This window comes from Camelus bactrianus, chromosome 23, assembly GCF_048773025.1.
Source record: "Camelus bactrianus isolate YW-2024 breed Bactrian camel chromosome 23, ASM4877302v1, whole genome shotgun sequence".
NCBI lineage: Eukaryota > Metazoa > Chordata > Mammalia > Artiodactyla > Camelidae > Camelus > Camelus bactrianus.
This window is the reverse complement of record NC_133561.1, coordinates 40502566-40525976: the sequence shown is the minus strand read 5'-3', so window position 1 is coordinate 40525976 and position 23411 is coordinate 40502566. Positions and strand designations below refer to the sequence as shown.

General features: G+C 37.2%; 1 pseudogene; it reads right to left on the bottom strand.

The window, feature by feature from the left end:
• Positions 1–985: 985 nt before the first annotated feature.
• Positions 986–22611, bottom strand: LOC141574794 (guanylate-binding protein 6-like; annotated as a pseudogene).
• Positions 22612–23411: the final 800 nt, after the last annotated feature.

Sequence of the window (23411 nt, the reverse complement as noted above, 5' to 3'; positions counted from 1 at the left end):
TAACACATGTTACAGTCTAAATAAACCTGAGGGCATTATGCTAACTGAAATAAGACAGTCACAAAAAGAAAAATACTATATGATGTCATTTTTATGAGGTATCCAGGGTAGTTAAATTCATAGAAACAGAAAGTTTACTCACACTTACCAGGAGCTTGAGGAGAGGGAAATGGAGACTTGTTTATTGGATACAGAGTTTCAGCTGAGCATGATGCAATGGGTTGGAGGTAGATAGTGATGATGATTGTAACATCTATGTGAATATACTTAATTCCACTATATTGTACACTTTAAATAGTTAAAATAGTAAATAGTTGTGCATATTTCATCAAAATAAAATAATTAGGTACTTTAAGTGGGAGGGAAATAGAACTTGATTGTCTGCATTTTCTATATTAATGGACAGTCAGCAGGGGCAGAGAGAGATTGGGGCCTTAGACCAAATATATCAGGGGAGGAATTCATTACTCATGTTTTATCAGGGACTGTTTCCTGGGCTAAGAGTGAGCACCATATTCAATGCAGCCTGGGACCACTGTCCACAGAACAGTGGTTAAGGAATAAGATCACATTATCTGAAGTAAAAGGAATTCCATCCAAATAACACTGTTGAGTGGCACAACCACACTTCAATGGAAAAAGAGACACAAGGAAGAATATTCCAGAGTTGTCATATCAGTCCTAGTACAGTCATAGAAACAGAATCCACTTTAGTTTGTTTAAACATAATAATTTGTACAGGTGATAAAGGAATAGAGATCAAAAAACACAAAATTCTTCACCAAAGCCTTTACTTTTTGGCCTATAGGTAATAAGAGGGATATTTATTACCCTTTGAAATAATAAACAAATGTCACATTTATTCATACGTCCAAACATTAATCTATTTATTCATTGTTTCAATCACCATGCACTCTAGGTTTTACCTTACTTTAAAGTTAACATATTTGGTCCTTAGGGCTCTATAATACACAATTATATCTCCAGGCAAGATGCACTAGGTTGAAACCAAACTTTAAAAATGACTATTTGGTTGCAACTTAGATTCTTGATCACTACACATAAAATATTTATATATATACACACACACATACACATACATACACATACACATATCTATATACACACACACATCTATATACACACACATATATATATATACATGTATATAATTACAATATTTATTTCTGCCTAAATAACATTATGTAAGTCCCATACACAGTGTAAGCTGCATTAGGACAAGATCTTTGCTTTTCTCTCTTTACATAATCCAGAACAATGGCAGGGATGACATAAGAATTTAACAAACAATGTAAATAATTAGAACCTAGCATTCCTTAATGAGGATTAGAATAGATGTGTGAATAAATTGTTAACTACTTTTTAAAGCCTTTTTATTTTTCTAAGTGACCATTGTCAGTTTTATTATTTTTTATTGAAAGAAAATAGAAACAGTATTTCAAAGAGATATCTGCACTCAAGTTTATTGCAGCATTAACCACAGTAGCCAAGAAATGAAAGCAACATAAATGTCAACACATGAATGGATACAAAAGATGTGGCACATATACATATACACAAGGGAATATTATTCAGTCACAAGGAAGGTGGATATCCTGCCATTTGCAACATCAATGAACCTTGAGCACATTATGCTAAGTGAGATAGGTCAGAGAAAGGCAAGTAGAGTGTGATATCACTTGTATGTCGAATCTAAAAGAGACAAGGCTTCTCTTTGCTCTTCAATGCAGGGTGTGTCTAGTCCAAGGGATTAGAACATCTGCTTAAGTCAAGCTCTCAGTGGGAACAGATATACAGATATTTCTGTAGAATCGTTTAATTTTGCATTAAACCCCATGATTCATTGTTCACATATTCATTACTATATGGTTTCTTCTTTAAAAGGCAAAGACATTCATTCTTCCTTCTGAACACTTGAAGCCATGACTAGACGGAGTCATTTAAATTCTCCAGTGGAGATGAGTTAACATCCTCGCAGAGATACTGAGACTGTGGTGAATAAGGTCACAGAGGGGGAAACTGTACCAAAAGAGTTTCTTCTGCTCCTCTGGTCCTTAAGTCAAATTAGAGACCTTAATCTAATATCTAAAATCCAAACAATCTATTATCTCAGAGGTTTGGTGTGATTATGGAATTCTGGCAATTGAAAACAATCACACATGTGTCAGCTTTTTGTTTTTACAGAAGTTTCTTACTAAGTACCCTCTGTGCCTAAACATACACTATGAAGATGTAAAGAAAATACATATATATATATATAAAATGGTGTCTGTCTTCAGACGAACTATACTTTTATTTGAAAAAAATAGTAGACCAAGTTAGTTGCACCTTGGCCAAGACTGTGTTCATACCAGGATGTCATGTACCTCTAACAGGGAGACTGTGATGTCTTTTCAGGATCTGAGCATCACTCCTAGCTTGGATCCTGATTCTGAGAGTCCTTGAAGTGTTTGGGCATTCTCATTTCCCAGCATATGGATCCAAGTATATTTCCAGAGGTCCCCTAGGAGAGGAACTGTGAAAATCATTATCATTTATCCTCATCCCAGAGTTGCAAGGTCCTCTCTCCTGGGATCCTGCCCTCCCCTCCAGGTGATAGTTCCATCATCTGAAATTGTTTTAGACCAAGGCTACGGATTATAACCTTTTATCAATGTTACCTCTCAGCTTCCTATAAATATCCTTGATTCCAATGGTTTACTCCCCATTCTTTTTTTCTCTACAGACACCTTGTTTTATTTGCCATCTTCAGAATTTCCTCTGGTCAGGTCTGCTGGCTGCCACTCCAACCAAATTATAGACTGAATGTTTGAATGTGTTCTCCAAAATCCATTTGAGGAAACCCCAAATAACAATGTCCCAATGTGCTTGGAAATGGGGTTTGCGAGGGATTAGATAATGAGTGTGGGGCCTTCATGAATCTAATTAGTGCCTGTATAACAAAGAATCATGAGATTCATTCTCTCTGTCTCTCTCTCTCTCTCTGTCTCTCTCTCTTCACCATGCTAGGACACAGTAAGAACCTTGTCATCTGTAAAGCTGTAAGAGGACCCTTACCAAGAAAATAACAATGCTGGCACAGTGCTTTTGGACTTACAGCCTCCAGGACTGGGAGAAATAAATGTTTGTTTTGTAAGCCACACAGTCTATGGTAATTTGTTATAGCAGCCTGAGCTAAGACAAACCACGATGCTCATTACTCTTATTGTATGTACTTGAATTCTGATGTTTAAATGCCAACACCTGGCCTCTGTGTGTCTGGGTTTTTCATTCCCCATTACTATCAAGGCATCCATTTCTGCAGTGGTGCATCACCCCTTCTGTACTTGCCAACAGCAGAGATGTCATCACTGAACTTAAGGATGATGGGAATTCCTCTCACCAGTGACTATTCTTAGTGTTTAGTAATTTGTTTCTAAACACTGTAAAAGTGTAATTGAAACCTATGAAATAAAGGTTACTGTTGTTGAGATTTCAAGGGGTAACAGGAAAGTTCATACCTTATTTTTGAAGCAAATATAAGGGATTAAAAACCAAGGCCAAAGCAAAAACAAGATTAGGATGCAAACGTTATTTTCTAGTATTCTGATCTTAGTCTTATACCCCTCATTAAGCAGGCTAATGTCATTTCTGGAAGCAATGAGCAATTCCATTTATTCACATTCCATTTACTATTTTAATTATTAGTATTGTAGTTTGTTTTCTTTGTTATTCGAGAAATAACACAAGCTAACTTTGCAAAATTGAAAATATAGAGTATATAATGAAAAGCATGTGTCCTTTCCATCCCTGATGCCAAGCTGTCTTCTCCAGGAAGAACCAATGATACCAATTTCTAATGAATTTTCCAGAAATGTACTATACATACATGTTTATGAGAGCCCAAAATAATTGCCTTTTTTTTTTATGGTGAACACATTATACAAACTGTTTTGTGCCTCATTTTTTCACTCTACATTCTATCTTCCAGATTGTTCTATATTTATACAAATAGAGCTCCACTATCTATTTACTAGCAACATAGAATTCTAGTATAAATACATGCAAAATATATATTACCAAATTACATAAATGAGCATTAAGTGGTTTCCAATCTTTTGCCATTAGAAGTGAAGCCTCAGTGAAACTCTTGTATATATGTACATACACATATATATGATTTTGCACACATATATATTTCCTAAAACTGAACACACTATATCAAAGTGTCCATGCATTTATTCTATCTAATGTGGGCCAGGCATCAGTATTCTCTAGAAATCACTTTTTATATTTAAAGCATTGCTGGATGAAAGTGAAAAGCATGCATATCAGAAATAGGCCAGAGAACATACATGTATATTATATTATTTATCTGATTTCTTTACAAGGAGAGCTACTTCTTTTTAAATACTGAGCTCACTACTTTCATAACATTACCAAGAATATTAGCTGGGGCAGGCAATAACGAAGCGATTCTTTTGCCAAGGTTGTCCAAGGCTTGTGCAAGCAAGGAACTATCATCATTTTATTATCAACAATTCTCTCTCCCAAATGATTTTTCTCTGTACTCAACTCCTCACATTTCTTTCTAAATCCTTCAGTACACAGATCTTCTTGGACCTAAAAAAAAAAAAATGAGGAAGGAAGTAAAACTTTTTAAATCCCCCATTTTTTCAAGGATTACATTTTGTCAAACTTTGAAACTTTGTCAGACTATCTTTGTTTTATTCCTAATATTGTTCTCTCTTAATCATGAAAGGAGACTCTTGTAACAAGGAATATTTCCTGGTTTGGACCAAAATATTAAGAAGAAGTGTAGTTTACAGCCTTAATAATATTCATATACCTTAGGGTTTTGCCAGGAGACTAAGCCTGGCATGAGGACAAATGTAATATTTTCCAGTCAAAAAATGCAAATGAGAGGTAGCCTTGGTCTGACTGCACTAATTCTCAGTCCCACTCAGGATGACACTGTCACCCATATTATAGAAATCTGTTATAAACACATGGCCCCTAAATTATAGAAATCTCTTATAAATCATGTTCAGATGAACAATGAGAGAAATCCCTCCAAGCCACATGATAGCTTGGGGATCTGTCCACACCTGGAGGCAATGCAGCAAGTTTAAAATCTATCATTTCTATGTGTTTTTAAGTCTGGACATTTCTGGTAGTCTTATGTCAGAACAGATCTACCTCAGGGCGTTGGGCTGAGCAGGTCTCCTGGTAAAAGGTAGTGACCTTGGTAGAGCGTACTAGTTGTTGTTCATATTAAACACACATAATTGGAATATCTGTTCAATGAAGCCCTGTGAGGTCATTTTAAAATTCTCTAAATGGCTATTCAACCCTATTTATATTCTCTGAGGGCTTGGATTAGAGGGGGGAATACTCATCCTGAACTCTCCAAAGTCTACTTACAGAGCCAAATTTAAAGGTTTTGGAAGGATTCAAAGACTTCAGGGTTTTAATAAATCACAAGCAGTAGATGCACTTCTGATCTCTGCATGACCATGCTGTAACCTTCACCCATCCCTTCCTGGGGTACCAGGGCAAATCTATCAAGCTCTACTACTGCCACAGCCTGATTCACCTTCAGGTGATGCTCCAATATCTTGTTTGGCTCTCTCAGCAGGTTTTCTCTTTCTCTCACCGTCTTCTCCATTATCTGAACTATGTGTTTCTGGAGACTTCTCTTCTGAGCCTCCACCTGCTGCTGCTGCTCCTGCAGTTTCTGTTTCAGCAGCTCCTGTTCCTTCTCAGCTGTCTCTTTCCAGGTCCACTCTTCTGCCCCAGGAAGGTATTAGAGAGGGAAAAATAGGCAAGGATTGACCTCCACCCTCCTGAGCTCAGAGGCCAAACCAAATTAAAGAGAGAGGTAGGAAATCTCTGAAGTCCTCCCCCAAAACCCCATGTCCACACCATTGAGAACACACTTCAGAATGTGAGAGAAAGGGCTCTGCCTGTCTGGGGTCCAACCACAGTTCCCTTTGCTGTTTCCAGATGCAGCATGGTTGTTCCACAGGAAGGAAGGAAGCTCCGGTATTGGGAAGGTTTTGCTCTCACAACTGTCAGAGGGCACTGCAAGAACATACACATCCCACTGTGAGCCCAGCCCTACCCTGTACCTGCTATGGGCTTCTCCCCATCAGTGAGGGCTTTATCTGCCTGCAGGATTTCTCTAGTGCCATCTGGGACTGCAGAAACCTCTGGAGGAACTCATTTGCCTGAGGAACCAAGGAGGAGCACAGAAATTAGATTTCCAATAGGGAAATTAGTGATGCAAAGACAACTAAGTCCATGTAACTTTTGCTTCAATTTTAAAGTTCCACAGTGGTTCCTTACAATGAGTCCAAGCTCCTTAGAGTGACCTGTCTCTCTCCAGTCTCTTGCCCAGTGCTACTTCCTTCTCCCCACTCTAGAATCCAGCCAGTCAGAATCATGTTCAGTTCTACAAACCCCAAATCTCTGGTGCTTTTACATATCTGCTTTACCAGTGTGAAATAGTGCCTCTAAATTGTGCTGCTGTTCTCCTCTGCCACTAGCTGGTTATAACTTTAGACAACTTATTTTAACCTGCCTATGCTTCTCATTTGAGATCTTTAAAATGTTGATAATGTAGATGCTTCTTAATGCTATTTGAAAGATTAAGTTAAAGAGTCTAGGGAAAGAGCTTAACATTTTGGCTATAGGAAACAACAGTTCAATATATATTAGTTGCATTATTATTGTTTTATTATTATTATTATTATTATTATTATTATTATTATTATTATTATTATTATTATTATTATTATTATTATTATTATTATTATATTTGTTTCTAACACCTAAGTAGCTCTTTCCAGAGTGTTATAGCTTGCCTATGTAGTTGACTTCCTGTCTCACTTGTGATCATCCTTGTGTACAAAGACTGACTTGTAAATTATCAGTGCTCAACACGTCAAATATGTTGTTGAGTAAAAAAAAATGAATAATTTCTGTTCTGTCTCTTGTGGATTTAAGAAATCTGTACTCATGGTTGGGAGTTGACATTTGTACTACCTTCAGGAATAAATAGCATGCAGTGAACCTTAAAAGCCACAGCTGTTTTGAATGGCCCCATACACTCTCTTTATGCATGCATGGAGCTGCACTCTCAGATTTTCAGGAGACCCCTTTGAGTATTCTGTAGGTTCCCCATGTTTCCCTTATTCCTCACCTTCACTCCTTTCATGGGCACTTGGTGATATTCCTTTTCAATAATTTCCTTTGCTTTCCTGTAGAGTTCATGACCTCCAGGAACAGAGAAAGTTCCTGCTGAGATACTTTTTATTAGTGCCTTTGAAAGTTGATCAAGTTTAGTCTGGCAATATTTGATTGATGTCTCTTCATTCTGCATCAAGAAATCATCTTTCTTATTCTTTATGATTTCCTAGAGGGAAGAAAGATAGAGGGCTGTCACCAGAAGCAAGGAACAGAGGAAGTAAATTTCCAAAGGATCTGGTAGAAGAATTGGTCTAACTGTGTTCCTCATGAGAAAAGTATTCTGTTGGAGGACATGTAATAAAACAGCAGTCACAAGATTTGATTTATTCACAGCTCTGAAAACTCTGGAAGACCATGGGGAAGTTCCCTAACCTCCTTTAGGTATTTCATCTGAGCTGTTGGAGTTGCATTACCTAATCTCTCTGGTTCCTTGAAGCTGCCACATTCAGTGATTCTGTCTTCAATGATAGATACAACAAGGAGCAACCTAAGCTGAAAGTGGCCTGAGATATGGATCTGAAAAGAGAAATTTTTGTTCCCAGCCATAGAAGTGTGTTCACAGAAAAGAAGCCAGCTAAAGAATGTCTTGGGTGTTCTGGACAGGCTTGGAATCCACAGAAGTATTTATTTCAAGAGGATATCTATACTGATTTTTCATTGAAGGTCAAAGGGAGTTCCAGATAAACTGCCTGAGTTCTGGCAGTCAAAAAAGAAGGAAATGTAGTCCTTTGAAACTCTGTCCCTCATGAGAACATGGACTACTTTATCCTTGAGTGAGAGATGAGCCGTGGGACCGGTAACAACACTTCTAAGCTTCATTCTTCAAGGGGAGGCGACATAAAGTAAATACTAAGACAGATTACCACAAGGTTCCTCTGGAACTCCTGCTTGTCTTCCTTGAAGGAGTGCTCCATGAAGACTGCAGGGGCTTCCCTCTCACAGGCAGCATGCACCTCCAGCAGCTCCTGCAGCATGTCTGTGGGGAAGCTCACTCGCTGGGCTATCTGCTCGCTGTAGTGGTTGTCTGCCTTCTGAATGGCAGCTGAGTTCTCCAACTGGGCCAGAGTTGTCACTGCGTTCTCCAAGCGAGGTACTGCTCCACTATTGATAGTATCCAGGTAGGTCACAACCAGAGTCCTCAGCCCTGAAGAAGCCAGGAAATTTAGGGGCTAAATATCAAGTTATCAATCAATGGCTCCAGGATTCTGAGACTATGCTTCTAGGGTCATATACACATGCACACACACAAACACACACACGCACCCCTACCTCCTTCTACTATTATCACCTTCATTTTCCTACTGACTCTTCATTTTTATGGTTTTCCAGGCCACAGGACTAAAAAAGTTAATATCTACTTCTATCTAACATACTAGGGGCTACCTGGAAAATACAGTTTCTCATTTTAAAAATTGAAAGCAATACAGATTACATAGATAGACAGATGAGGCAAAGTGTACTATGTTTAATTTATTCCTAATTCTGAGGCTTTGAATGGATTTTCAGAGATTTATGGGCTAATATTTATTTTTGGACCACTCTAAATTCTCAAATTATCTTTTGAATTCTCCTTGTGAAGAACACTTATTGTATAGGACTTTCTTTGAAAACATGCAGTATTCTGTTTTTACACCAAGAGAGTGATTATATTCTAAGTGGAGGATGTTTTCAGATAAGTGGGAGTCACCGATATCATTGACAAAAGTTGAAATTTGGGGAAGGAATTTGTAAATCCCCCAAAGTGAGATAATTATAAAGTATACAGATTTCTTCATGGAGTATAAAAGTCTGTAAAATCAGAATCCTTTATAGAATCAAACAAAAATACTAGAAAGCACATTATATAAAATAGTCAACACATAGCAGTCCCCATGGAAATGGGAAAAAGAGACTCACCTTTCCCAGTGACCATGATTCCTTCTGTGAGGGTCTTGGTCCTTGCTTCAGTGAAGATGTAAGAACAGAAATTTTTTGTTTGCTCCTGGAATTTAGGATCCAGTTGGTCTTCAGATGCCATCCCAATATTGGCTAGAATTTTTTTCCTATGTTGGCCAGTCAAAGACAAAACACTTCCATCTTGGAAATAAATGCCTGATGCAGTCTCTGGGTAGATTGGATGTTTGGGCTTTGGGATTCTTCCCTGAGGGACAGAAAAACAGGGATTAGAGTGTGTAGAGTCTTGAGGCGAGGGGGTTACAGGTGTTCATGGCAGGGATTTGTGTGTCTTTGCCATTTCTACACATAGAACTGTTTTAACATAGACATTCAATACTTCTTTGCACATCAGACTTATACCAATGATATAACTGCAGAGAAATTTAGGGAGACATCTGACCCAGTAAAGGAAACCTATGGCTGGTCTCTCCAGACATGCACATAGTAGAGTGGTTGTCTATGATGTGTTTGCTTAACTAGCAGCTAAAAGGATGAAAGGTCACATGATACATTCTGCTCAACTCAACCTCATGTAGGACTTGAGCTGTGGAACCAAAAAGGAGAGCTACAAACAAGGGATCATGGACAGTAATTGGAATATTAGGAATGACATCCTCATTATTTAAGAAAAACTGTTTTGATGCTAAAAATAATTGATGCAGTGTTATGTATTTATTAGTAAAAACCTCTGAAGTATAAATGTACCTGAAACATAATTTTAAGGTATCACCTCTAATCTATAAACTCTTTGAGGTAAATGTTTATATCTGGTCCTCTCCTGCCAGCCAATTTCTTAATAGCTGTTTTGAGAAATCATAAATAGAAACATGAAAGGAAGAATGACTAAATTGGGATTGATATTTCTCTCAAGGTTTCAATAGACACACATCCTTGGAAATGTAACCCATGAAAATAATTTTTTACCTTGTAATTAATTCATGGGTAAACATGTGGGAATTAGGAGAAAGCTATGATGTGGAAGGTAAAATGAATATTCTAATAATTGTCAGTATTATTGAAAAGGCATAGATTGTAAAGACAGTCACTTCTTCGGGTTTATTTAGAACATACAGTCATTTTGTAGATGATATAATTATACAGGATTAGAAAGTTTTATAACCCTCTTTGAAAAGAATAATACGTGAAATCTATATTTTGTTCATTAGGTAAGCTTTTCACTGCAGTTTCATGTCTAACAATTAGCTGATTAGTTGTTTTCTTCAACAGAGAAAAATTGATGGAACAGGAAACACAGTGTCCAGTCTTTAGAATGTTTCATCACACATGTAAATCTGGATGCTAAATTTAAAGATGTATAAAAAACAAATTGGTTTTGAGTAATTTCACTTTACACTTTACTTTTCTTGAGTAAACTTCAACTGTAGCCCCTAGATCTTTGCAATCCACTTTCCAGCCACCATTTCCACAGACTTTGATTTAGTCTCAAATACAAATGCAATCACAGAGATGAGGGATATTGTTTAGTAGATCCCACACTCTATTGGACCGTACACTGCCCAGGCCATACTCTGATACCTGGAATCAGCTTCAGGGCATTCTCCAAGTACTCATCTTCTGTGATAGGCTGACCACATAACTGCAGCTCCAGGGTGAAATCCCATACAGTCCAGATAAAGTCTGGAAAGAAATTCACAAATTCTGTGGAATCTTCTACTCTATCAGGTGTTTGAGAGGACTTTGCCCTGATGTTTTGCAAGCTCTGTTGCATAACTAACATTTGGTTAGGGAAAAGAAACTCACTACCAACAATTCCCACATTTCTCTAGTATAAAAATATTATAAACACACTCTTTTGCCATGGGTCCCCTCTGTTCCACCCAAGAAACTAAATGACAGGAAGGGAGAGACTGACTCTATCCTCATCCCCATGAATTCAGTGAAACATGGTGGTTCAGGACCTGGAAGGATACTGCAGATGCTCCAGGGCCTGGTGGTTGATGGTGCTCATGCTGTTCTAGACAAAGCTACTGCAGAGAACCACAGCCAGGGCAAAGATCCATGAATCCTTCTTAGACTCATCCTAGAAAGCACATTAGAACAAGAGAGTTAGAAGTTTACCCCTACATTAGAAATTCATCTGTACACTTCTTCAATCATGGTTTCATTTATTATTTCAGCTAACATACTCACCATGCAAAGAAATTGAAGACAGATGTAAATGCAGATATCAACTTTGACAATTACAGAGACATTTCTTGTGTTTGTAAATTTTTCATATATAAAAGGATTCTAGTGTTCACAGTGCTTTATTTTTCCTCAATTGGATAAAGTAAAATAACATATACAGAAAAACTAATACAGTACCTGTTGTGTAATTAGGAATTCAGTGATGAGTGTGGGCACTTATTCATTCTGCATATATTTATTAATCAGAGTCCATATAAAATATACCATAGTTGGCATAACTGGGTATTTAAATTATATGCAATCAATAAATACTTGCAGGAAGCTACTAAATATCCCCCACTGTTCTTAGATTTTAAAAAAGCAATGCTAAAAATGAAAATTTTCTTTCAACATGATAATTTCAAAGCAGTGGACAAACATCCATAACAGTAAGTGCAACAAAGATAGAAGTATCTGTAAAAGGCTTACTCTCAGTAATGTATATAAGCAGTGAAACCTATAGCTATAACACTAAACTAAAATTTAGAAGTCTATCAAGGAAGAACAGGGCTATGAAATTTGGAGAAAGAATATGTGATCTGAAAGCTTCCTCAATATCTTGAGCTGAATATTAAAGAACTGGCAAATGTGGAACTGAAGAAATGAAGGTGATCCCATAGACAGGAAAACCCAGAGAAACAAAATTAGAGATGGGAGAAGACAGGGGTCTTGTAGTTAGAACAGAGTCATTTGAGGGCAGAGGGCAAGTGGAGAAGTTAAGGTGAGTTTCATGCAGCCTAATCAAGGGCCCTAAAGCCCAGGCTAAGTTGTATAAATCATAGCATTGTCTAAATGATGGCATAAACTGGAAATAGTTTTTATTTTATTATAAATGGCATGTAAAGTTGCTCCCAGTGTAAATGCAAAAACTGTGGTTTATGTTGAGAAAATTCTAAATGGGAGTTTGGGGGATAAGAGTCTATTCATTACTTTCTTTCCCCAAAACCCAGTTTTTAAAAATAATCAATTAGGATAAGAAGAAGTAGCAGTTAGGACAAGCAATTATTTCAACAGCAAGATTATATCATTGTTTGATATATGGCTTTAAAAGTAAGCAGACTTTCTAACTCCTGTTGAGAAAAAAGACAGAGCTATAAAAATGTAGGTACTATTTCCAAATAAATCTCAAAACGGGGAAAGGAGGGATAGTTCATTTCACCCATTAGCAGAAAGCTAAAACACCAAAAATCCATTTTAAAATGTTTCTTGTAGGACAAAAACTTACTTTTATAGAACTTGCACATTCAGAGTTGTCTCACAGATTTCCAGAACACTCTGTGAGTAGTTGATGAACTTCATCATAGAAAATGTAAACCCGTCTCTTAAATCCAACCCTCAAATACACTCTTCACCTTGTAGCTAAGAAGGTGAATCAGAAATTTTTCCTCACTCACAGATTGATACTTCTCTTTCTTAGTTATGCTTAACTGTAAGTTCTCAAAACCAGTCAGGTGCTGCCTGGATTGCCTTTCAAAACTGAAGGACTTATTACCCCAGCTGTTGGGAGTGCTGGTGGAAGACAGTCTTCAGGTGTCAGCCCTCTTAATTAGAAAGGCTTCTGGAGCAGCTCTTCAAAAATGTATCAGCACCCCTGTCCCAAACTCAGGATAACTCAAAAAAGCCAATCCAGCCATGGAGCTCCCATGAATTTCCCAGAAATTGGGGATTGCAATGCAATGTAATTTATTCTTCTCTCCAGCCTGCTTCTTTCCCAATTACATGGTATTAAATCTGACTGCAGATAATGTCTTGTCAATTGAACTAAAGACTCTTTTAGGGCAGGACATTTACTTTGGTCACTGATATCTACAATTCTAAGTCCAAAGGCCTGGAACTCAGCCATTCAATAATGACTTACTAAATGTAATTAAGTCATCCACACAGTGCCAAGAAATAAAAGAATTTATCTAAGACACTATGATAACTTACCTAGAAGTGAGATTCAAACAAAACATAGTTTGCCTTATTTACTAAAATTGATTTCTAGATTTTACAGATAAAAGCAGTAAAATTTCTAGGACCATGGAGAGATAAGGGGAAAATCCAGAATAAAAAGGATTTAATTGTGAATTTCTGCTTTACCATTCACACATCCCCCAGGCTCTAATTGTGCAGAAGGACCACCAGAGTACGATTGGGCTTGCGTGGGTGAGGCACACACCACATCCAGATGCCCTTGGTTTCAGACTGCACTGTAGAGCCTAGAGGAAAGCCTGTGAGGAGAGGGGAGAAAGCAGCATTCAGTTAGAGCAGATAATCTAAACAACCAAGGGGCTACAGAGTCAGATCTATTGGAATGTCAGTATCCCAGCCTACAAGTTGGTGCTTTCTCCATTTCCTCAAGAATGTCCTACTTTGTGTGTCATCTGTTTCAAGGAGGAAGGAACATTAATTGTGATAAAGATACCAAGCAAGGGCTCAACATAGAGGCAAAGGGGAATCCATGAATCAGACAAAATGGAAGTCACTGATAACCATAACAAGAGTATCTTGAAAGAATGGTGAGGTTCAAAGCCAGAGAGAAATGGACTGAAGACAGACATGGGAAGAGAAAAAGGTGGGAAAAAAAATCAAGATTATATTTTTTGTCAGACAAATTTTTCAAAAGTGGGGAGAGGTGTTAGCCACAGTATTATATGACATACAGGAAATATTTTTAAGATTATAGACATTTGAACACATTTATATGTTGATGAGTATAGTCCATAAAAAAGCAAAATGTGTTTCAAGAGCGAGTAGACACAATTGCAAGAGTCCAGTGCTTAAGCATGTAAAATAAGGTAGGATTGTGAGAATTGGTAGGAGAAATTTTGCTTTACAGGAATAAAACATACAATATGATAATGAATTACAGTAAGACAGTGGTTTAGCAGTGAGAAATAGGAGTGGAAAGTTGATTTGTTAAAAGAAGTTTGGTTCTCCCTACACAAGATCAGGACAAAAATTAAGAAGCTGAGGTATTAGCTAGAATCAAGCAATTGGTCCTTGACCCTGTACAACACTCACCATGTTTCTGACCTGCAAGATGGTTCATCAAGTAGGATTTGCCTGTATGATACGGCCCTACAATGGCCACCACCAGCACTGGCAAAGAAATCTCACCAAGAATCTGCAGAAATTTTTGGTTCACTGAAAGCACATTGACACTTTCCTGCAGACAAATGGGGTCCATCATTTTGGGTCTGGATGCCATGGCAACCTGCCAACCTAGAAGAGCTTCTTAGTGGAAATCAGATTATAAAGTCATTCTCTAACTCAGACTTATACAAAGCATCTATCAACTTAGGATAAGGTAAGTAAGAGTTCTGTGCTTTCCATGAGACAAAATGTAACCTAGAATTAGCATACTGCAGAGGTTTTCCCCCATCATTCCCTCAAGTCTCTCATGATATTGGTAGTGAAATAATATAATATCACTCTCCAAACTGTTATTTCAAAATAATAATATAATTAAAGTTATTGTTATGATGCACTGAAGGCCTACAATATACCAAGCCCTTTGATAATAACTTACATATCCAGCTAAACTGATATTCACAAGAGACTGAAAGTTAGAAATTAACATAACTACTTTGGAAATGAGGTAAACGGTTCTCACAAAGGCTGAGTGAATGTCATTGAGAAAGGATTGAAAATCTACATACTTGAGCAAAATGACAGACTAGCAAATTCTAAGCTCTTGTTTCCCCAAGGAGATATAAACAACAACCAAAATACTAGCTAGAATAACCTTACAGTAGTTCCATAAAACAGTCAAAGGTCCAAAGCAACCAACCAAATACCAAATCAAGAAACAGCCTCATTCAAAATGGTAGGAAATTCTGTGGTTTTTCTGTTGCCCTCTGTCCCCATTGTGGTAAGGTCTTTAAGGAAGTGGCAAATCATTTCCCAATTCCCTCCCCTGATTCAGAGAGAGGGAATTTTATAATGTTCTAACCTGTCAGGGCTGCCTATTCAGGTCTCTGTTTCACTTCACATGAAACTCAGGGAAGGGTGGCAGAGGGGTAGGTGGTGGTAAAACTTGGATATCAGGTGGAAAGAAGCAGCAGGTATTTCTCAAGGAAAAATGTGGAGAGACAGCTCCACAGATGCCTAGAGCAAGAGGTTACCAGTGAATATATAAAATAGACTATCTAAGGCATCAATTGAGTTTCCAATTCCCTTTTTCAAAATAAACAGAGCAGAGCAGGCTGCATTTACAATGTTCTGACATCTCATGGGCTGCCTGAAGGACTGTTATCTTTTCCCTTATTTGGATCTTAGGCAGGGAGAAGCAGTGGGCATTGCTTGGGAAAGCTGCAGGGAGAATGACCTGCAGACACCTATGACAAGATATTATGGGTGTGTGATATTGAGATGTATAATAAGAAACACAAATTTGATCATTGTCCTTATTCCTGGTATATAGCTCTTAAAACCCTATGTGATGAGAGAGATGAAATTATTTTTCTTGTAACTTTTGGTCTTTTGTCCTCAATTCCTAAAATAGCTCCAGACTGATAAAGATGAAAGGAGAGTCTTTTGATATTTATAACAAGCACCTTTCAACAACAACTGAGTTTATGTTAATGAGGTGATTTTGTAAAGCCCCTAGATCACTACAATGGAGTTGTTTGCTAGAGGAATCAATGTTATTAGAAAGTTGCAACATTTAGCCTGATGCTCCAACCACTGGGGAGCAGAGAAGAGATGAAAGTTGAGTTAATCACCAATGACCAATAGTTTAATCAACCATATCTATCTAAGAAGTCCTCCATTAAAAAATAAATAAAACCTAACTGAAATGGTTCAGAGAGTTTCTGGCTTGATGAATATGTGGATGTTGTTAGAAGGTGGCACATCCAAAGGGGTCATGGAAGCTCCACATGCTTTTCTTGATATCTTTCCCTTCGCATCTCCTATTTTGCTGTTTATAGGCTGTATCCTTTTTAAAAATAAACCAGTAATCTAGTAAGCAAACTATCCTTCCTGAGTTCTTAAGCCATCCTAGCAAATCATTGAACCTGGGGAAGAGATGGGTAACTCCAATGTACAGCCAGTTAGTCAGAAGCACAGGTGACAACCTGGATTTGTAATTGCATCTGAACTGAGGAGAAGTCTTGTGGGACTGAGCCCTAAATCTGTAGGGTATAAACTAACTCTTGGAAGTTAGTGTCAGAATTGCTTATTGTGAAAAAATGCTCACGTATGTGGTGACCAGAAATAAGTATAGAGAATAGAAAGTTGAGAAGAGAAACTGAATGTTTCTTTTTCTTTTCAGGGTGGAGACACACAATAGACAATCAAAAGTTCAAAGGAGGCATCCTTTGGGAAATTAATATACTTAAAAGGAGCACATATATGGGAAAACTGAAAAAGCAAAACACAGGCCCAGGGAAGATGCATGCTCAAAAAAGCCTAAAAAGACTTTAGAACTTCTCTTAAGTTTAATCCAAAGTTTCAAAATCAAGAGCCAGCTTAGGAAAAGACTTCCTTGTCAAAAGGCCAGTATGCAAAGAATGGGAAAGGTGACTGCTTTCATAAATGCTCAATTTTCAGGGGGTGGGAGGGTAATAACTCAGTAATAAAGCATGTACTTAACATGTCCAAAATCCTGGGTTAAGTACTGAGTACCTTCATTTAAAATAAATAAATAGATAAATAAATATACAATTTTTCAACAACAACAACAAAAATCACAAGGCATATAAAATAAATGAAAATATGGCCCTTCCAAAGGAAGAATATAAAGTGGTAAAAAAAAAAAAAAAAAAACCCTGAGGAAACATGTGCATTAGATGTTTTAGGCAAAGACTTTAAAATAACTTTTTAAAAATATGCTTAAAAAGCTAAAGGAAAACTCAGATAAATAACTAAAGAAAATCAGAAAAACAATATATGAACAAAATTAGAAAATGAACAAGGAGATAAAAATAATTAAAAAAGGAACCAAACTGAAATTCTGAGGCTGGAAAATACAATGAATGAATTTCACATTTTCTACAGGGAATTAGCCTTGGGGGTAAAGCTCAGGGGAAGAGCATTTGAATACATATAAAGGGGATTAGACTTGCACAGGCAAAAAGACCCAGCAAACTTGAAGACAGGACATTTGAAATTATCAAGTCTCAGGAGCAGAAGGAAGAAATAATTTTTTTAAAGTGAATACAGCCTAACAAACTTATGGAATACTGTCATATAGACAGGTATATACATTATGAAAGTTCCTGAAGCAGAAGGGAGAGGCAGGGCAGAGAGATTATTTGAGGAAATAATGGCTAAAAAATTCCCAATGCAATGAAATATATAAATCTACAAATGCAAGATATTCAACAAACTCCAGTAGATTAAATAATCCGAGACCAATGCTGAGGCATATTATAATCAAACTGTCAAAAGACAAAGAGAGAATCTTGAAAGCGACAAAAAGCAGTAACTCATCACATCCAATAAGATTGTCAGTCAATTTATCAACAAAATATTTGGAGGCCAGAAGGCAGTGGAATGATATGTTTAAATTGCTAAAAACTGAGTGATGGGGTAGGGGGGAACCTACCAATCAAGAATACTGTTTCCAGAGGAGGGGGGTCAAGATGAGGGATAATAACTTCTCACAGAAAAGTGACTGAAAACTGGCAGAACTCCTATACAAACAAGATTTCAAGAGATATTTCCACATAATTAGGGAGGAGTAAAAACTTCAGGTTGGGACCTGTGCACCTAGGGAAGGACAAAGAGGAAAAGGAAGACTGTGCAAATAGACCCTAACCCTGAGGAGTGAGCAGGTCAATCCACAGACTTGGCATCCCAGTCCTGGTGTCCTGCACAGAGGAGACAAATCCCCTTGGCTACTTGGAGAAAGACTGAAACAGATAGAAAGGCTGGAGAAGCCTAGACTAGAAGGAGTGAATGGGTGCTGGTTTGCCACCAGACAGGTTGGAGACAGGTCAGCCTGAGCAACTACCACCTTACTGTACACCCCAGGAAGATTTTCTATTCAAATAACAACAAAAAGAGTACTGTTGTGGTTATATCTATATGAGATAAAAAAGTTATTTCAAGCACTGTTAAAAGAGACAAAGAAGGACATTATGTTAAAAGAGTCAAGTTTATCTAGAAGATAAACAATTCTAAATATGTATACCTGAACCTCAGAGTTCCAAAATATGTGAAATAAACATTGACAATATTGAGCAACAGATCACTTAACAATAAAACAATAGTTTAATACCTTACTTGCAATAATAGGTAGAAAAAACAGAGTACTTGAATAACACTATAAATTAATTGAACCAAACAGACATATACAGAACACTCTCATCCAACAACAAGAGAAAACACGTTTTCCCAGATGGGCATGGAATATTTCCAAGGATAGACCCTATTTTAGGCCACAAAACAAGTCAACAAATTTTAAAAGGTTAAACTCATACAAAGTATCTTTTCTGAACCCAATGAAATGAAACTGGAAATTAATAGATGGAATAAAACTGCAAAGTCTACAAATATGTGAAAACTAAACAAAATACAATTAAGAATAAAAATAAACTACCTGAACATAATGAAGTCTATGTATGGAAAAACGCACAGGTAACATCATCCTCATAGGTAAACTACTGAAGACTTTTCCCACCCTCCTGCCTCCCCTTTTTGAGAAGGAGACTGCACACTTTAGGTCAATGTTCCCACACAGTTGCTCCTTCTTCCACTTGCCACTCTTCTTCTGTTTCAGGAGGATGTCCTGAATCTTGAGAGATTTAGGCCAAGGTACTTAGCTGAGAGTGGTCAGGATTTTTGCAACTTAATCCCATAAATGAAAATAAGAATGAAAATGCAAATACTGTTTTATATTATATAGAGAGACATATACATATATTTAGAGAGAGGAAGCAAATCTAGGAAAATGCCACCAGTGGGTAAATCTAGGTGAAAAGGATATGAGATTCCCTTGTAATTGTTTTCCAAGGCAAATTTGATTTTAAAAATTAAGTATTAAAAACTATTGTACCATGTTACTTCTGGCATAATTCTGATTGGCATTATATTAAAAGTTCCCTATAATATCTATGCATTTTTCATAATCAGACTATATAAACATGATATTATATTCAAATGTCTCAACTATTCAGTTCCATATTTATAGGTCAAGTATTCAAGATGCCTCAAATACTATCAAAAATATTTTTAAAAAATACCAGCTTTATCAGTTACTACTTGTGTGGCCTTAAACAAGAAGCCTCACCTAGATAAACCTAAGTTTTTAAGAATAATTATAGGGGTATTATAAAAAAATGGTAAGTCCAGTCTGGAGGATGTTTTGATAATAAAATCAGATAAGTCAAAGCTTATATATGAGCATAGAATGCAGCACAAAATGGGATTTCAGTGCATGCTTACTGAATTAGATGGAGATTTATCCACAATAATTGCACTAAACAAATTGGGTTACATATTTGAACACAATCTGCAAACTTCAGGTTACTAAGAAACAAGGTCTATAATTTTTTTTTTTCAGAGCAAAGCAGCAAGAAAATTCAAACACTGCTCCTGTACCATCTCCTTTTTTCTGATTCTTCATTGTGGGAGAAAAGAATACAAAGGTAAAACAGGATCCTCTAACAGCTACATTATAATGACCAGAGTTGTCCAGTCCCCCTCTTTAAATGGAAAACTTAAAGGAAGCTGCAGGAAAATGTGAGAGAAACAACTTTATAAAAACCAGGTCTGCGGAATAGAATAGAAAGCCCAGAAATGAACCCACAGGCTTTTGGTCAACTAATCTTCGACAAAGGAGGCAAGAATATACAATGGAAAAATGATAGTCTATTCAGCAAATGATGTTGGGAAAACTGGACAGCAGCATGTAAATCAATGAAGCTAGAACATTCCCTTACACCATACACAAAAATAAACTCAAAATGGATCAAGTGTTTAAACATAACACAAGATACAATAAACCTCCTAGAAGAAAACATAGGTAAAACATTATCTGACATACAGCTCAAAAATGTTCTCCTAGGGCAGTCTACACAAGCAGTATAAATAAAAGCAAGAATAAACAAATAGGGCCTAACTAAGCTTACAAGCTTCTGCACAGCAAAGGAAACCATAAGTAAAACAAAACAAAAATATTAGGAATGGGAAAAAATTTTTGCAAATGATGAAACCAACAAAGGCTTGATCTCCAGAATATATAAGTAGCTCATACTACATAATAAGAAAAAACCAACAGCCCAATTCAAAAATGGGCAGAAGATCTAAACAAGCAATTCTCCAAGGAACACATACAAATGATCAATAGGAAGAAGAAAAAATGCTCAATATCTCTAATTATCAGAGAAATGCAAATCAAAACTACAGTGAGGTATCACCTCACAACAACCAGAATGGCCATCATTCAAATGTCCACAAATGACAAATGCTGGAGAGGCTGTGGAGAAAAGAGTACCCTCTTACACTGCTGGTGGGAATGCAGTTAGGTGCAGCCACTGTGGAAAACAGTATGGAGATTCCTCAAAAGACTAGGAATAGACATAACATATGACCCAGTGATCCCACTCCTGGGCATATATCAAGAAGGAACTCTACTTCAAAAAGACAGCTTCACCCCAATGTTCATAGCAGCACTATTTACAATAGCCAAGAGATGTCAAAAGCCTAAATGTCCATCAACAGATGACTTGATGAAGAAGAAGTGGTATATTTGTACAATGGAATACTATTCAGCCATAAAAACTGACAACATAACGCCATTTGCAGCAATATGGATGCTCCTGGGGAATGTCATTCTAAGTGAAGTAAGCCAGAAAGAGAAAGAAAAATACCATATGAGATCTCTCATATGTGGAATCTCAAAAAATTTTAAAATGAATATAAATACAAAACAGAAACTGACTCATAGACATAGAATACAAACTTGTGGTTGCCAAGGGGGCAGGGCGGGGGGAGAGACAGACTGGTTGTTCAAAACTTGTAGATACTGACTGGCATATGCAGAATAGATAAACAAGATTATACTGTATAGCACAGGGAAATATATACAAGATCTTGGGGTACCTCACAGTGAAATGTGTGACAATGAATGTATGTATGTTCATATATAATTGAAAAATTGTGCTTTACAGTGGAATTTGACACAATATTGTAAAATGACTACAACTCAATAAAAAATGTTTTAAAGAAACAGACCTGTGATTTCTTAGCTGTGAATAAGTCACATAATTTTTAACATCAAATTAACAAACTGCAGCTATTCAATCCTGTTCCAGGTTAGTTTTCAAAATGTGATCTACAGAAAAAAAAATCACCCAAAATGATTGTTAAAACTAGGTTGTGTATGTATTAAACATGCTACAAATGATTCCAATGTTCTTATGAAAAATAAACCCACAAATGCGGGGGCGGGGGTTGGGGGACAGGGGAAGAGAGAGAATAAGAGGGAGGAAGAGGGAGCCAGAGAGACAGAAAGAGAAAGATAGTTTTGATGTGATCGTAATGTTTAAGTAATAAAGATCAGGAGTGAGGGGACTAAATTTATCTCTACATAGAGATTTACAGAGCTCTCACTGTGAGCTTTCTTAAATTGACTAATAGAAACATTAAAAAGAAACAATCTCTATAGATGACAGTTCCCTATAACCTCCTTGCCAGGGACTGTCTTATTCTCTGAATTCTAACGCCAGCCCACATAGCTTGACAGAGCAAGACAGGCAGGCCCCCAGGAGGACTCTCTCAAGGAGAAGCACATCGAGGGGGACACAGTGTGTCTGGCTGTCACTTTGCAGCTGCTACTGGTCCATACAGAGAAGCTGAGCTTCCTTTAAACTAAAGCCAGCCACAGACCCCTGCATGCCAGACAGCAGGCCACTTGCCCATCCTCAGGTGTCACTTTGAATCTGAAATCAATCTTGCTAACTACTACATACAGAATAGATAAGCAACAAAGTCCTATTGAACTATATTCAACATCTTGTAATATATATATTACATATATATATTATATATATATATATATCACTGTGTTGTACACAAGAAACTAACACAGCATTGTAAATCGACTCTATTTCAATAAAAACAGTAAAGAAATCAATTTTGCACTGCATGTAAAAGACAAGGACATACCTGCTCCACACACTGGGGATACGAGAACGGTTCTCAGTGCCTCTCACACCTTGCTCACTAGCTCCTCCTACCAGTCTGACTCTCCTTCATGAAAGCTAAAAAAGAGTGAGGAGGTTCATCTTTTCTTGGTCCATCTAGTATGATGGTAAAAAAACTGAAGCTGAAAGCAAAAGTAATTCATGCTGTTTTTCAGTTAGCAGAGTCATGCTAGATCCACTGATTACATTTCGAATATGGGTGTGTAGTTCATGGTGAGAGGAGATTAGAAAAAGCTATTTAATAGTCACATCTTAACACATGCCACCGCTTTCTGTGGTCTGCCCTGCACTGGAAGGCCTTCATAGCCCCCCTTCTTTATACATCTCTCCCCCCGTGTAAAGTTGCCAAAGGCGGCTTAAGTTTATTTAGCAAACAAGAAAAATAGAAAATCCATGGCACAAATATAAGCAAGGCTGTATGCAACAAGTATATTTCAAGCATTTTCCTCTTGGCGGGGATTCCTGGGTATTTTTGTTAGTAAAGGGCTTTTAACATTTTACATCTGTTCCTTAATATATATGTTTAGTTAAATGAAAATCTTTTATCATAATTAGAAAATAAAGATTAAAGATGGAAATGAACAACCCTTCATTGTATTATCTGGAGATGCTCACTATTGGCATTTTGCTCAGCATGCCTGTACTTCCCAAACACATGGACCCTCTCCCTACATAGATACCATCTTTCCACAGGAATTTAGCCAATTGGACCAGTTCCAAAGGGATGTATTTGGCCAGATAAGAAAGTGACTTGGTGCAAACATTTGTGAGAAAGAAAATGGAGCAGCGTATAAGGGAAAGATGAGAAGTGCAGCAGGGAGATGTCCAAGGAAGCCAGACTGTGAGGGTATAGGTAGTACTCTTCCTTCCTCCTCTTCTCCACCTTCCTCAGCATTCTCT